The sequence below is a fragment of the Lissotriton helveticus genome, chromosome 4_1, assembly GCF_964261635.1.
Source record: "Lissotriton helveticus chromosome 4_1, aLisHel1.1, whole genome shotgun sequence".
NCBI classification, from domain to species: Eukaryota; Metazoa; Chordata; class Amphibia; order Caudata; family Salamandridae; genus Lissotriton; species Lissotriton helveticus.
This window is the reverse complement of record NC_136063.1, coordinates 1,319,655,121-1,319,668,937: the sequence shown is the minus strand read 5'-3', so window position 1 is coordinate 1,319,668,937 and position 13,817 is coordinate 1,319,655,121. Positions and strand designations below refer to the sequence as shown.

Sequence of the window (13,817 nt, the reverse complement as noted above, 5' to 3'; positions counted from 1 at the left end):
GAAAATTACGCCGACATCATTTAAATTTCCCAAGGCCTAATTTATTCAAAAACATTATGTTGCAAGTGTTCAAAAAAGAATGTAAATTGACATGTTTACAACTGTGTATTTAAATAATTTAATTTTTTATAATTTATTCAGGAGAGAGAACATTGCACTGCTGAATTTATTTGTTTTACAGATCTAAAAGTGTAATGTCCTGGCTCACAGTGGAAGCTGCAGAGAGTAAACTGTGCTCATCAGAGCACTGTTTACCTTCATTTCTTGGCATTGCCTTTGCCACCACTGCAGGACATGGGGGTCGCAAAGGCAGAGCCAGTGTTCAAAGGGCAAGTCAGTGTTTGCAGCTACAACCTCTGACCCTTAACTGATGTGCATACAAACTTCACAGGATATGATGGATGTGCCATGTACCATTCTCTAGTGTGATCTGCTGTGTATTTGTTTGAGATATTTAGTTAGTAGTGTTCTTTGAGTCGAACCCATTGTCGACAATATGGCCACCATGTACTGTGTTGCAAATGAGTGTTTTTCTGCCAATTGTGTTCTGTTGGATTTTAGTCAGTTCTGTGCAAGCATTGCTGACAATGCAAACATTTAATTAGGTAGGTGAGGTAGCTGTCTATACTTAGGAGAAAGGATTGCTTAAACTAGCTGATATTCTACCAGCCCTTTCACATGAGGAACCGGAAGATCAAACATAATTTGGGACTCGTGACTGGGGAGTCTTCTCTTTTACACCCGCTTCAAAATAAAGTCAGGGTTGCATCTGAAGAAGCTCTAGCTGGCCATTGCTGTCAAGGCTGTGAAGATGTAAGGGTGGAACCTAGGTGGATTCATGAAAAGTAAGTGAAAAGGCTTCAGGAGAATCTAAAGGGGAAGACAACAGGGTGTGTATGACTGGGCTGGGGAAGACTGAATGGGAAATCCAGGAAGGATGGAAGAGTCCATCCAAACACTGCAAGAGTGGATGAGGACAACATGGAGGGCATGGGCATGACAGGGGAGAGGGCATGTCTCAGGAAGAGCATGAGGGGAAGTACATTGTAAAAAAGGTACTGACAGATTGAAGGAAACAGAAAAACTAGACTCCCAAGCCGTGCTAGGCCAACTCATATAAGAGGATCAAGGGGTGTCTGAGAATAGTCAGAGAACGAGGATTGTTTATTTATCCAGAAAGTGACACACACTCTTCTGAGAATTCTGAAGCTCCTCTTGCCTTTTTTAGGTAAAGTCAGATATATAATTCCATCGAGGCTGAGAGGTCACAGACCACTAACACGGGTGGGTTCTAGTTGGAGTTGGCGATGCATTGCGACATTTGAGATGTTGGACATGAGGATCATGTAAAAAAGATTTCTTGTTCTCTGAACTAAAGGTGGATGGCTTGCTGTTGGATGGAGTGCTCTACCAATTGCTTACCCATCGCATATGTTGGTAATACGCCTGTTACCAACAGTTACACATAGTCGAATAGTAAGGAGAGGGTCTATTCTTCTGTCCTAGTTTGACCTGCTTATTGGCAGAGATCTGTTTTTAGAGATAGGCCCATTGGCTTTGTTGCTGCCCGTGCTCCCTGCCCAATAGGAGACCGTTCCGTGTGATGAGTAAACAGAACTTGAGCTGCTGTTGTTTGGGCTCATGATGTAACACCATTTGGTTTATGTTAGACTTTGATGGCAGAAACTGCGGGTGCTGGTCTTTTTGAGCCCTTTGATGCTCAAAGCTGGGTGACTGTTATTTTGGAGATCCTCCAAGAACACTTTCCTTTCCTCCAAAAATGCATGTGACTTCAAAAGTGAGATGGAAAGAAACTGTTTAAATTGAAATCTCCTGAGTCTTTCTACAGGCAACCATATTAGTTCCGGCAATGTAGGTATTAAAATGTCTCTCACTAATAAATCACTTTACAGTAATTACACTAACTTGTTAAATTACTATTATACTCTCTGAAATCCCTCAGTTTGTCATTCAAAACATCTCTACTAACAGACTCAACATGCATGCAATACTTACTTAATCAGTTTGTCACTGTTTTGTGCTCACCATATTCACCAACAGATTGCTCTAATTTCCCTAGGGCCACTAACAGACCTACCAAAATTGACCTCATGATCAATTTCCAGACAGCTAGTCCAGCCTGGCTCTTAAACAAACGGGCCTCCTTCCTTTGGTCTCTAAATGTGAACATCATTAGCCTCACAAATCCAGATGGATTTGTACCTACTTCTAGGAAAGTATGCTTAGTTATTTCTTTGTCATAAAAGCAATCTAGATGGCAATATGTTGAGTAACTACCATTACATCACCAGTCGGCCTGCAACGGTCAAATTAACTCAAGAAGTAGTAGATGATCAATTACAGATCTCCATGGACCAACTTAAAAAAATATATATTTATTCGCATTTTCCAAAATCGCAAAAAGGTCATAGCAGGGGTTATACAATTCAAATTGTTACTCAATGTATTTAGTATATTCCTTTCCAAGAAAGGACTTTTTCACAATATCAAACTTACATTATTAAAGCGTATTACAGGTTCTGGACGCAAAGAATGTTTTACTGACTTTATAAACCTTAACAATTGATGTAACCCCCCCTTACTCCCCCAGGGTCGTGTTGGTCGTGCCATAACAGTTCCGGATTCTAAGAGTCTGACCACTTTCTATGGGTTCTATGCATCTGCACCATTCATAGGTGCTGGTGGACTCCCGTATGTCACTACTGTCTCAGACCCGTCTTGATCTGCCTGTGTCTCCTCTGTTTCCTCCGGAGGGAGGTCATCTCTCTATGTTATGTCTGTTTTCATGGTGTACCAAGCCCTCCCTTCTTCTTCCAGTTTTTCATCCCTTCTGACACTTTTGATTCAGATTAGCTCAGCCATTGCCCATTCCTCATATCTTTGGCCCAGCTCACTACCATGGGAAGGGGGGGGGCGAAGTCATCCATCTGATTGCTATTCACCGTTTGGATAGCATTAGCCCCAGCTGGAGAATTTCCTTGTGAGTTTTTTAGCTTTGGGTTTGGAGAGGAGTCCCAGTATTACCTCCTTCACAGTGTGTGTTATCGTCCATCCCGTAAAATTTTGTAAGCAGTCTATCACCTTTCTTAGCAAGTTTGGCTAAGGTCTGCGAAAAGGTGGTAACCTCTCAGCTTACCAACTATGTTGAGGTATCAGGTCTGCTCCACCCGGCACAATCTGGCATCCCTGCTTCTTATAGCACGGAGGCTGCTTTGTTAGAGGTATCAGAGGCGATCTGGGGTTGTTTGGATGCCGGTTGGAGAGCTGCTCTGGTTATGCTGGATCTCTCGGCGGCATTCGACACTGTTCCCCATTCTCTGCTTCTTGACCGTCTGGCAGAGATAGGCATCTCGGGCTCAGCCCTGCTGTGGATCAGGTCCTTCTTGGAGGGGCGGTCTCAGCAGGTGTGGCTCCACCTTGTGCCTCTGTACCTATGTCGGTGTCTACGGGTGTGCCGCAGGGGTCATCACTTAACCCCTTGCTCTTTAACATCTATGTGACTCTGCTAGTTTATCTTGCGGTTAAGGTGATGGCTTATGCGGACGACACCCAGCTTCTGTTTTCTTGGAGTAAGGATGATGACTCAGTAGTGGAGGCCCAACACTGTCTGTCCTCGGTCTTTTAGTGACTGGCGCATGCTCAGCTGAAATGTAATGAGGGTAAATCCGAGGTGCTTCTTTATGGCTCGTTTTCAACGGACTTTAAGGATAGGCTTTGTCCCCCTGGGTTTCCGCAACCTATTGTGGACAAAGGCGCCGCCAAATATCTTGGCATCTGGTTTGACGAAAACCTGGATTTCTCCACACAAGTAAAGAGACTGGCCGGTACCTGTTTCGGCATCCTGGAAACCTTGAGGAAGTTTCTCCCCCTTCTGCCTGGTAGTGCCATAGAAACTGTGGTTCGTGCCCTTATCCTTTCCCAATTGGACTACGCAAATGCCCTTTTGGTCAGCAGCCCGGTTTCCCTTACCAAGAAACTACAAGTTGTCCAAAATTCAGCGGTCAGATTGCTTCTGGGCCTAACACCCAGGCACAGTGTGCGCACCTATTTGCTCTCTTTACACTGGCTTCCAGTAGAATCCCGACTTAAATGTAAAATGCTAACTATTGCACATAGAGCCCTATGGGCTTGGTCCCATCTACTTGCAGAAGAGGTTGGCTTTTTATACACCAGGAAGACAGCTCGTCTGGCCAGGTGCTGATTCCTAACCTCTTTTGAGATTTCAACAAAAGACTGCACTATGTCCTCACAGGGGTTTGCTCACTCAGACAAGCATCAAAGGTGGGTTTACAAATCCTGATTAATTGCCTTAATAACACTTCTGAATCCACTTTAGCCCACCGTAAAGAATAACCGTTAGTTTTAATAAATTCTATATTGCCAATAACCGGGTTTATTTTTTTGGCCCTTTTAGTCCTATATATAGGCAATTTATCCGATAAGCATAGCGTAAAATGGTCACTTATGGGAAAGTCCCCAACCTTAAAAGAAAGCACCCATGTTGCACAGATGCTTGAGGCTAACATGAAATCAATATTGGATGAAAGGTCTCTACTGTTAAAAGTACTTGGCATGTGTACTTGAGTGCCTAAATACTTTCCAAATTTTCAAATCCCAGTAAAGTACATGAATGAATGAAAGGGTGGCTGTGTGCATGGACAAGTGAGTAAATTTAAATGAGTGCTTATTGGGTAGGTTAATGGATAAATGAAAAAATGCATGGCTCATGGAAAGGGTGAATGCATGGAGTGACTTTTAAGTGCATGAGCAGATCAATGGATGAATAAGATAGTGAGAGTGCATGGATTGGACAAATGAGTGAGCAAGTAAATGAGACAATTGATACTTATATATGAGATAGTGATAGTGAGTGCATGGAGAGATAATTAAGTGCATGGATGAATGAGTGGGTGAGTGGATGAACAGATGACTAGGTGCATAATGTTGTCCTGATCTGATACCCGGTGTTACACAGGAAGCTGAAAGGTTGGTAAGACGTGTAGGATAGGGCCATCCATACCAAACAGACACATAAGTTAAGTAAAAGAACAGAGATGGCTATTAAGAGGCTGTGGATCTGACCCTAACTCACTTTGGACTCATCTATAACCCTCTGTTACATGAACTATTGCTCTATCAGCTACCACTCATCAGCAGTCAGACTAATGCATTTTAGTTCTGCTGTCCGCATGTCAAAATATAATATTTTTTGAGCGAATGTCGGATATCTTTAGGGATGACTTTAAACATTTTGAATTTAAATGGGCTCCTCTGGTCACATTTCTCTCCCGGGGTCTCCCATCCGCTGTTTGCCCTTCGTCCTTTAGGATCTTCCACCTTTTCCAGTTGTGAGATGCAACCTACCAAGCACTATGTAGTACATACTTTATCTGTCTTTTTTTTTTTGGCCGCCACTATGTAATGGCAGGGGGGTGGGGGTGGGACTGGTTGGGATATTATTTATTTGTTTTCTGTGTATTGCTCCATGGTTGGGAGCTGTTTTAACTCCGCTGTGGCACTTTCTACATGATTCCCCAATTCAGAAGATTTTCAGGTGGAGATGCCACAAAAGTTGCTGGGAAATCTTTAGAACTGATTGCAGCACTATGCGATGAGCCTTGGGCCCTATTACACTAGAATGGAATTTCCTGCCGTGACTCTGCCGGTGGATCCTTTTCGTTGATACGATTTCGACAACCGAATTAAAAGAATTAGCAGAAATCTCTCAAGAGAAGATCAGTGAACAAAGACACATCGATTAAATAACGAAGTGCCCAGCGGACTTCTCCAGTTAGAACTAGAACTTAAAGAAATTACTTCAGTTTGAACTGGTCACATAAAGTTCTCTCCTCAAGGGTCATCATTACATGTGTAATCATCCGTCCTGATGATGGTCTTGTGAATTGACCTGATAAGACCGAAACGTCGACCTACACGTCCATTTCTGTGCTAAATGACATTTTTGCCACCAGTGACTTACCTCTATTGTAGCTGTAGTCATTGTTTTTGTATGTAACAGTTTGGATTTTGTCTTGTGTACTATAGGAAAGACGGCTGTATTCCTTGTACATCAGATTTCTTTTGTCTGTTTAAGTCTCATGACTGATCTAGAACCCCTTATGATTTTACAACAAATAATAACATTTTTGATAAAAATGTGCTTGTGTTGCCTTTATTTGTTTCTTTTAGCTAGTGTGGTAGCTATTTACATGTACCTTCAATCACAGAATATTTGAAATTGTCACAGCTACTGATGTTTACAGTTTGAATCTTAAACTTGAAGTATAGATTCTATATGCTGAATAATTCATCACTAAATAAAACCCTTGCTGGCAATCTTTACTATACATACTATTACACTAGAAGCTGTTTCTCTTTAAATGTGCACCCCAATATGTTTGTGGTACAAAAGGGGGTGGTGATGGACGGAGCATCTGAACCAATCAAACACTCACACCCAGTCAAAAGATCTGGGTTTAATCCATCACCGTTCTTTAGCCCACTCTGCCACCCCAGTTCAGACATGGCTATATGCAAATCAGTCTGACCCTGTGCCTCATGGGAACAGTCCAGCCCGAACTGCCAAGCCATGTCTTCCCTGGACCGGAAACAAGCTTCCGAGGACCGGTTTCTGGCATTCCAGCCGTCTTCAGCCCGGCTTGCTTGAATCCAGTGGCAAAGTGATCAAGGGACTCACGTCTGAGCATACCCTGCCACGCTTATGGCGGCCAAAAGCGGTACAAAAGTGTTTGATTGATTCAGATGCTCCGTCCATCACCACCCCCTTTTGTACCCCAATATGTTTGGGCAGGGCTCTGTCCCCAATGATTCCCATGACTCTTCACACTGTCAATATTTGTACTCCCTTTTTTCTCTCAATATTGCATATGTGAAGACTGCGATGGTATTGTATTATGATGTACCTTGCTAAAATGCTTATTAAAAACAAGTTTGACAAAAAAAATATATAATGTTATTATATAATTATAGCTTCTCTATGTGCAACCAGGAACTGTGGCTCAGTGGGGTTAAGTAAACTCAGCAGCTAGAGCTTGATTTGTTGCCCCAAGTAAATCCACATTTGTAATGCGCACAGTAACCGTAAGGGTCTCTAGGCGGTGGGGGCCGTCAGGAAGATTAAGCGAGCTATTGCCCAGAGTTACATGGTGCTGGGCTAATCTGCCACCGGAGCCGGGGATCGAACCGTGATCCCCAGATTCCGGAGTCAGTCGCCCTGGCGGCGGCGCCACACCTCTTCCAAGCAGTTGTAGTTTGATGAGAGGTGTCTCATTGTTAAGTATATTCGCCTAACAGCTAAGTAGTTTACTTTACTTTCTTTAAAGTCAGTTAGTGTTTCTCCTATTGCCTATCACTGGGTCCTAAAAGGATTTGATTACATGACCATTCGAACTTTAGCCTCTTGGCACAGTGCACAGAACAATTGTCACACATTTGCAACTGTAATTACCACACACTGGCTGTCGAAATACTAACAGCAATATGTATTTACAAGAGGGGAGGGGAAAGAGAGAGAACAGGGAAGGGGGTGATGCAAGAAAGTGTATGCAGAAAGAGAGAGTGAAAAGAGAGTGTCGAACAGGAAGGACGCATGAGATTTGTCTACATAGGATTTCAGAAAGATGTTGGGATATTGGTGTCAGAGTGAGAGACTACAGGTGAAAGTGGTGTCAAGAGAACACAAGTATTTGAGGAACCCTGAAGGCAGCTACCGCTTCCACAGATTTGCCAATATTTAATATTGTCAGAATTGAAACATTTTCAATTCTATTTAGTCACAACGAAATCATAGTTTTTACTCATCGGTGTGATGCTGCTAACAAGCATTGGCAACGCCAGTAGGCATTGGCTTGTTTTCACCATATGTTCATTGTGTGAAATGTCTGGATGCAGTAACAGACAGTTCACAGAGAGGAACTCAAATACTCATCATTGTTTTCATTTAGTAATAAAAAAGTGTCAATGCAAGTGTGACACATTTGATACGGGATTGTCACTCATACTCCAACGGAAACCATAGAAATATCACACATAAGCAGTCTGAAAACGTGGCAGCTATGCATTGGTTTAACAGTACGACCGGGTTACAAGCGCCCCAGCTAAGTGCCCTTCCATTTCTGGCGCTTTGCAGCAATTTTAGGATCTTCTTATGGTTTCGCATCGCTCAATTGGGTGTGATTTCTGATATTTATATGTTTCCCTGGTCTTTATTGCTTGATTTTTTCTAGTGAGAAAGGGTCGCTCATAGTCGTTGAATGTCACTCATAATTACACTGAAATTATGAAAACGTCACACATAAGCAATCTGAAACCTTGGCATCTATGGGAGCCGCATTTAAGCAGAAAGCACGCTGGCATGGAGTGCGCTGTGCGCGCAAGACGAGAATAAGCTCGGTGCACAAATATGTCGGCATCTCGCTCCTATTTACTTCTTTAGTAAGTCTTCACACACCATTCAAGGTTGAATAAACTCCGTACGCGCCGGGGGGCTACCGACTGAATAACATTATCACCTGTAAAAATCTGAAAAGGGCTCTACCAGTTTGTATCTTGTGATGTGCTAACGTTCCAAGATCCGGGAGTAAGCTTGGCCCAGGGGCGGGGCCTCTGGTTGACATCCTGCTCCCAGAGTAGGCCCACGTCTTGTGCAGCTTGATAGACAAACTCGACCTGAAGGTATTGGTGCGCTGCTTTATGAAGAGGTAAGCCAATAACGCGAGCTCACTGAACGGTGCATTGCGTCTCATTTTGATGTTTGAGCTGCTTAGCCGGACACCGGACTGATAGCAAAGAAGCTGCTCCCCATCCCCAGCTCAATATCGGAAGCAGGAGTACTTGTAACTCTCCGAAAAGCTTCCTTCAAGCTGGGGCTTGAGTGGTCAGACTGGCCGCTCTCCGAAGGAAGGATGGTCATGAGGAATGTGCCCTGGTCTCCATTCTTTTCCCTCAAAGCCTGTCAACGATTTGGCAGCTAATGACCGTGATCAAGGTGAGCATGTTTTGTTTGGTCGCCCCCTTGCTAGCTGGAGCAACATATCTTTGACTGAACAATGCGCACTTCAAAACAAGACCAAAGAAGGGAGATATTGCTGATTTATGAAATGGCAATTAAAATAATGTACTGATCAGCAAAGACCACAAGTCTGCCTTTTTAATCAAAGGTGTTTTCATAGATTGGCGAGTTTGTGGATGTGAGTGTCTTTGGGGGAATGTGTGAATGGTTGTGAGAATCTATTAATGGGTGTGCAGAGATGGATATTTGAGCACATCATTCATGGATGGATGGTTTAATGGATAGTTGCGTGTTTGCAAGAGTAGATGAAGTATGAGTGTGTGTGAGTACATGAATGAATGAAAGGATGGCTGAGTGGATGGATAAGTAAGTACATTTAAACGAATGCTGCTTGGGTAGGTTAGTGGATGAATAAAAGAATGCATGAATCATGGAAAGGGTGAATTCATGGAGTGACTTTTTAATGTATTTTTTATTTTAAAGAGTTTTTATATAGCACGAACTTGACCCAAAGGTATTGGGTATCACAGCGCTTTACATAGCAGCAGGTGCGTCACATGAGAACACATTCATTTTTAGGTCTTGTCCTACGCAACGCGCATGCGTTGCATAGTTAGGTTTCGTCCTACGCAACGCGCATGCGTTGCATAGGAGGGGACCAAGGGCCCGATGTAGGTCGGTCGGTAACGGCCGAAAATCTGTATTTTCGGCCGTTACCGACCGGTATTTGAGCTTTGGTATGTAGGGACACATATTTTACAGAATCTGTAAATTTACCGATCGGTAAATTTACCGATTCTGTAAAATACCGAATCGGTATTTTTACCTATTCGATATTTTTGATATGTAGGTGGGACTCTTCTGAGTCCCACAACCCTTACCGAATCTGTATTTTACCATCAAATATATTTGATGGTAAAATACAGATTCAGGTGTGCATGCACATGTGTGCATGCACACCTGTGCCATATGACAGGCAGACCTGCCCTTAGGGCAGGTATTCCTGCCACATGGCCCCCGAACCTTTTTTGGGGGTGCTAGAGGGTGTCAAAGTGACACCCCCTGCACCCTTGTCAAAATCGGTATTTACCGATTCGGTAAATACCGACCGGTAATGCCCCATTCATTCCTATGGGCTGCAAAGCCCATAGGAATGAATGGAGCATTACCGGTCGGTATTTACCGAATCGGTAAATACAGATATTTACCGAGTCGGTAAATGGAACATCTGGATGTTCCTACATACCCCCCTTCTTATTTACCGATTCTACATTACCGAATCGGTATAATTCGGTAATTAAAAATCGGTAAATGATTCCTACCTACATCTGGCCCCTAATGCCATCGGCAGAGCTTTTTCAGCAAAGAAGTGCAAGCAGTGCATTGCTTGTAATGCAACGAATGCACATCTTGCCGATTTCTTTTCGGGAGCGCACGGCGCCATATGGTGGCGCCATATGGTCGCACACTCCCGAAAGAAAATCGCCCATGCCCCCTCCCCCTGCTGCCACTTTCACTGCCGTGCGGCCAATGCTTGTTTAACTTTCTGGGTGGCCTTGCTGCTTTTATGTGCTCTAACCCTTGATCTGCGCGAACTTGTAGAGGCATAGCTGACTAAAAATGTGTCTGCCATGTCCTCTTGAAATGTGTTTATGCGCAGCAAAATATTAATGGCACTCTTGGGACTCCCGCTGAAAAGAATGTAATCTCATCATAGAGAACATTAGGGAAATGTCTTAAAACTTCAGAGCAGTGCCCAGACAAGACCTCTTGAAGAGGCCTTGCTGTCCTCCTACGATCTGTTTCATAAACAGTGCCTGTGTACTGCGTTGCGTGCAAATGGAAGTGAAGCGCTTTAAGCTTCTGTTTAGGCTTGCACATGTACACAAAACGTGTAAGTCTGCGATTTTGACAATAGACCTGTGTCGTCCCAAGAAAGTATTGTTCACCCCAACATTTCCAGGTGTCAGCTGCACTGTTAATGCTGACTCATGCCTCAATACAGTGTCTACAATAATTTTTGGAGAGCTTTTTAGTTTGTATTGTCACTGCAGGAAGTTAATTTCTTTTTTTAATTTATTTTAGTACATTGAGATATTTGTAATACGTTTTTTTCAAAGTTAAACTCGATTTATTAGTGTGTGTTTTTTGTACCCCTGACCTAGATGGCCATCGGATGGCTTTACTGGTTTTTTAGCTCATGGAACAAATGGAATGATGCTAATCACGATTAACCCCTCCCACCCCCCTCCCCCATCACTACCATCTACCAATGCAACATTTCCTATGTCGGTGTTAACTGTCAAATTATAACAAACTGCTTATGTAATATCTAAAGTATATAACCTCCTCCTCTTTTGGTAACTGGAGTTAGCCATTTGCTCCAGAGCTAATCTTCCTAGTTATTTAATATCTAAAGAATGGGCATCCTCCACCTCCTTTGCAGTTGGCCACCGGTTTGCTCTCAAATAATCTATATCAAAACTTCTCAATTCAGAAGCAGAGGTTGGAGCGACCTTATTGATTTGTATGTCTTTATTGGGCTTTTTATGTGTGGAGATGCTTGCATGATGTTTTTCAAGTAGAGGTATTAGTGAATTTGGCATGACAAAGGTGGAATGCCTGAGGAATTAACCAGATGTAACTTCCCATTCTTGCTTCCATACCCAAGGAGAGAGGCATGATAGGGGTGAGGATGTGGGAGCTCTTGCTGTGTACAAGGTGACCAGATGTCCAGACAGTGAGGCGGAGGGAGTTAACGGTGGCAGCTAGAGGATTAAGGGTTACAGACAACCATGCTGTGCCAACCTTGGCACTACTTTCAGGATAGACTCTGAGGGCCATATTATCAAGAAAGGACGATATATTATCGCCACGTGTATCGGCAGGAAACTGCCACTAAAGCGGCAAAATTGGGCATGATAATATGCCCTTGTGAATTCCCACAGAAGCCCAGGTTAACACCAGAAGCTGGGCGTCTATGGGAATTCACAAGGGCATATTATCCAGACCATTATCGTCGCTTCAGCGGCAGTTTCCTGCCAATAAACGTGGCGATAATGTATCGCCCTTTCTTGATAATATGCCCCAAGATTCCTTTCATGCATTCCCATAGAATAGAAGGAGGTATTGGCCTGTGTACTATGCTGGGCTCCTCAGCTAGCTGTAGGCTGACCATGAAAGAGGTGGTGTCTGCAGGTAGACTGCACCTGCCACTATTTTGGTTCTCATGGTGGAGACTACGGTCTTTATGGGATGCCCCAGCATGTATAGTCCTTTCTTTTAGATGGACCACTGGCCTACCTGATGAGGTCTAGCACATTTTCCTGCATGGCTCTGAACCCCAAGCATGACTGTCTCTAGTGGCACAAATAGCCTGTTATATCTAAATCGTTCCTGTAATCTGTGCCCAATTCCTCAATAAAACTGACGCTGGTGGCAAGGTCTGCCTGGTGATGATGTGGGTTGATGGAGTGGCCTGTTACTGTCTTTGTTGTAAATTCGTTAGTTGGTCTCCAGTTTTACACATTCTTTATCATCAATTTCCACCATTGCATCTATGGTAGGATGCTTTCCTCCCATCTGTGTGTATGCATAAGCTGCACTTTCAGTGAAGACTTAGTCACCCCGCTCTACTATCATTTTCACTCTTCTACAGGTTAATAATCTGCTGAAGAACAGCTGTCTCCTCTCTTATTTTTATTCCACATTGGACTTTAGTTACCTAAATATCCTGCATCCTGGATCACTCCTATTCCTCCACCTCTGGGTGCTTCTTCAGTTTGTGGTGGGATTGGAAACTGCATCCAAGCTGATAATTTAGAGCTTCAGCACCCAGTACAATCTGTTCACACTGTTGTGCTGCTGAGCAGGTGGGCACTCTTGCGAGCTATCTTTTTCTGGTTGTTTGGAAGTTGCCACGCTCTGCACCATTTATCTTAAAATGTTTGGGCAGTAAGTACCAGACAGTGAACGGTATTCCCATTATTGTCTTAGAGACTGCTCTGTCTCCTGGGGATGGTGGCAGACAGGTAGCAGCTCCTCCAAGGAACTTGCCTGGGCAGCAATGTCACCAGAGCTCCTGACATGAGCGTAACGGAAGACATGCCTTGTTCTTTATGGGCTGATGGTCGCTGCACTGTACCCGTGGCCCTGGCCCTTAGCAAAAGATCTTTGCATGGACTTTGCAGTCTTTTGGGAAAAATGGAATATAATTTCCGTGGGGGCATCAATTAATTATTTTTAGAAAAAAATTGTTTTAGACACGTTCCTGCACACTTATGTAATAATCTGTCATAGTTGTAACTTCTTGCATACTTTACAGTGACCTAATTTGAAAGGCTTCACTCCTTGAAGTCAGAAAATCATTACAAAGTCCTAATGCAATCTTTTAGACATCAGGGCGCCCAATCTGCGTTCATGACCCAATACAACTTCAGGTGAAATCAGTATGCCTCCTTGAATGGCAGGCATCCAGGCTTACCTAAAGGATGGCCTAATGTTCAACTGAAGAAGTATATTCCAATACCCTTTTCCTTTGATTACTCCATTTGCAACGGTCCTGAGTAAGGTCATGGAATCACTTCGGATGCAGTGTCAATTGGATGCGCCCGTTATGAACTCACCTGGTGTGGTTTGTCAGGCATCCTTCATCTTCTTCAGAGTTATCACATCCAGCTCCACAGTGGAGGGGAGTGGCAGTGCTGTCCATGGAAGGAGGTATTGGCCTGTCTCCTTCCCTACCTATTGTCATCGTGAGATCCAT

The 13,817-nt window shown here is 43.5% G+C and overlaps 1 protein-coding gene across 3 annotated transcripts in view; it reads left to right on the top strand.

Moving 5' to 3' along the window:
• LOC144829100 (Y+L amino acid transporter 2-like) overlaps nt 1–13,817 on the top strand; it is a 715,256-nt gene that overhangs the window by 235,476 nt on the left and 465,963 nt on the right. The window contains exon 1 of one of the 3 annotated variants that reach the window (XM_078687903.1): nt 8,677–8,741. The exons of 1 other annotated variant lie outside the window; for it this stretch is intronic. The gene's annotated coding sequence lies outside the window, so the exon portion shown is untranslated. Of the gene's footprint in view, nt 1–8,676; nt 8,742–8,765; nt 9,029–13,817 lie in introns of those variants that run through there. One more of the 3 variants, XM_078687902.1, reaches the window with a different exon arrangement.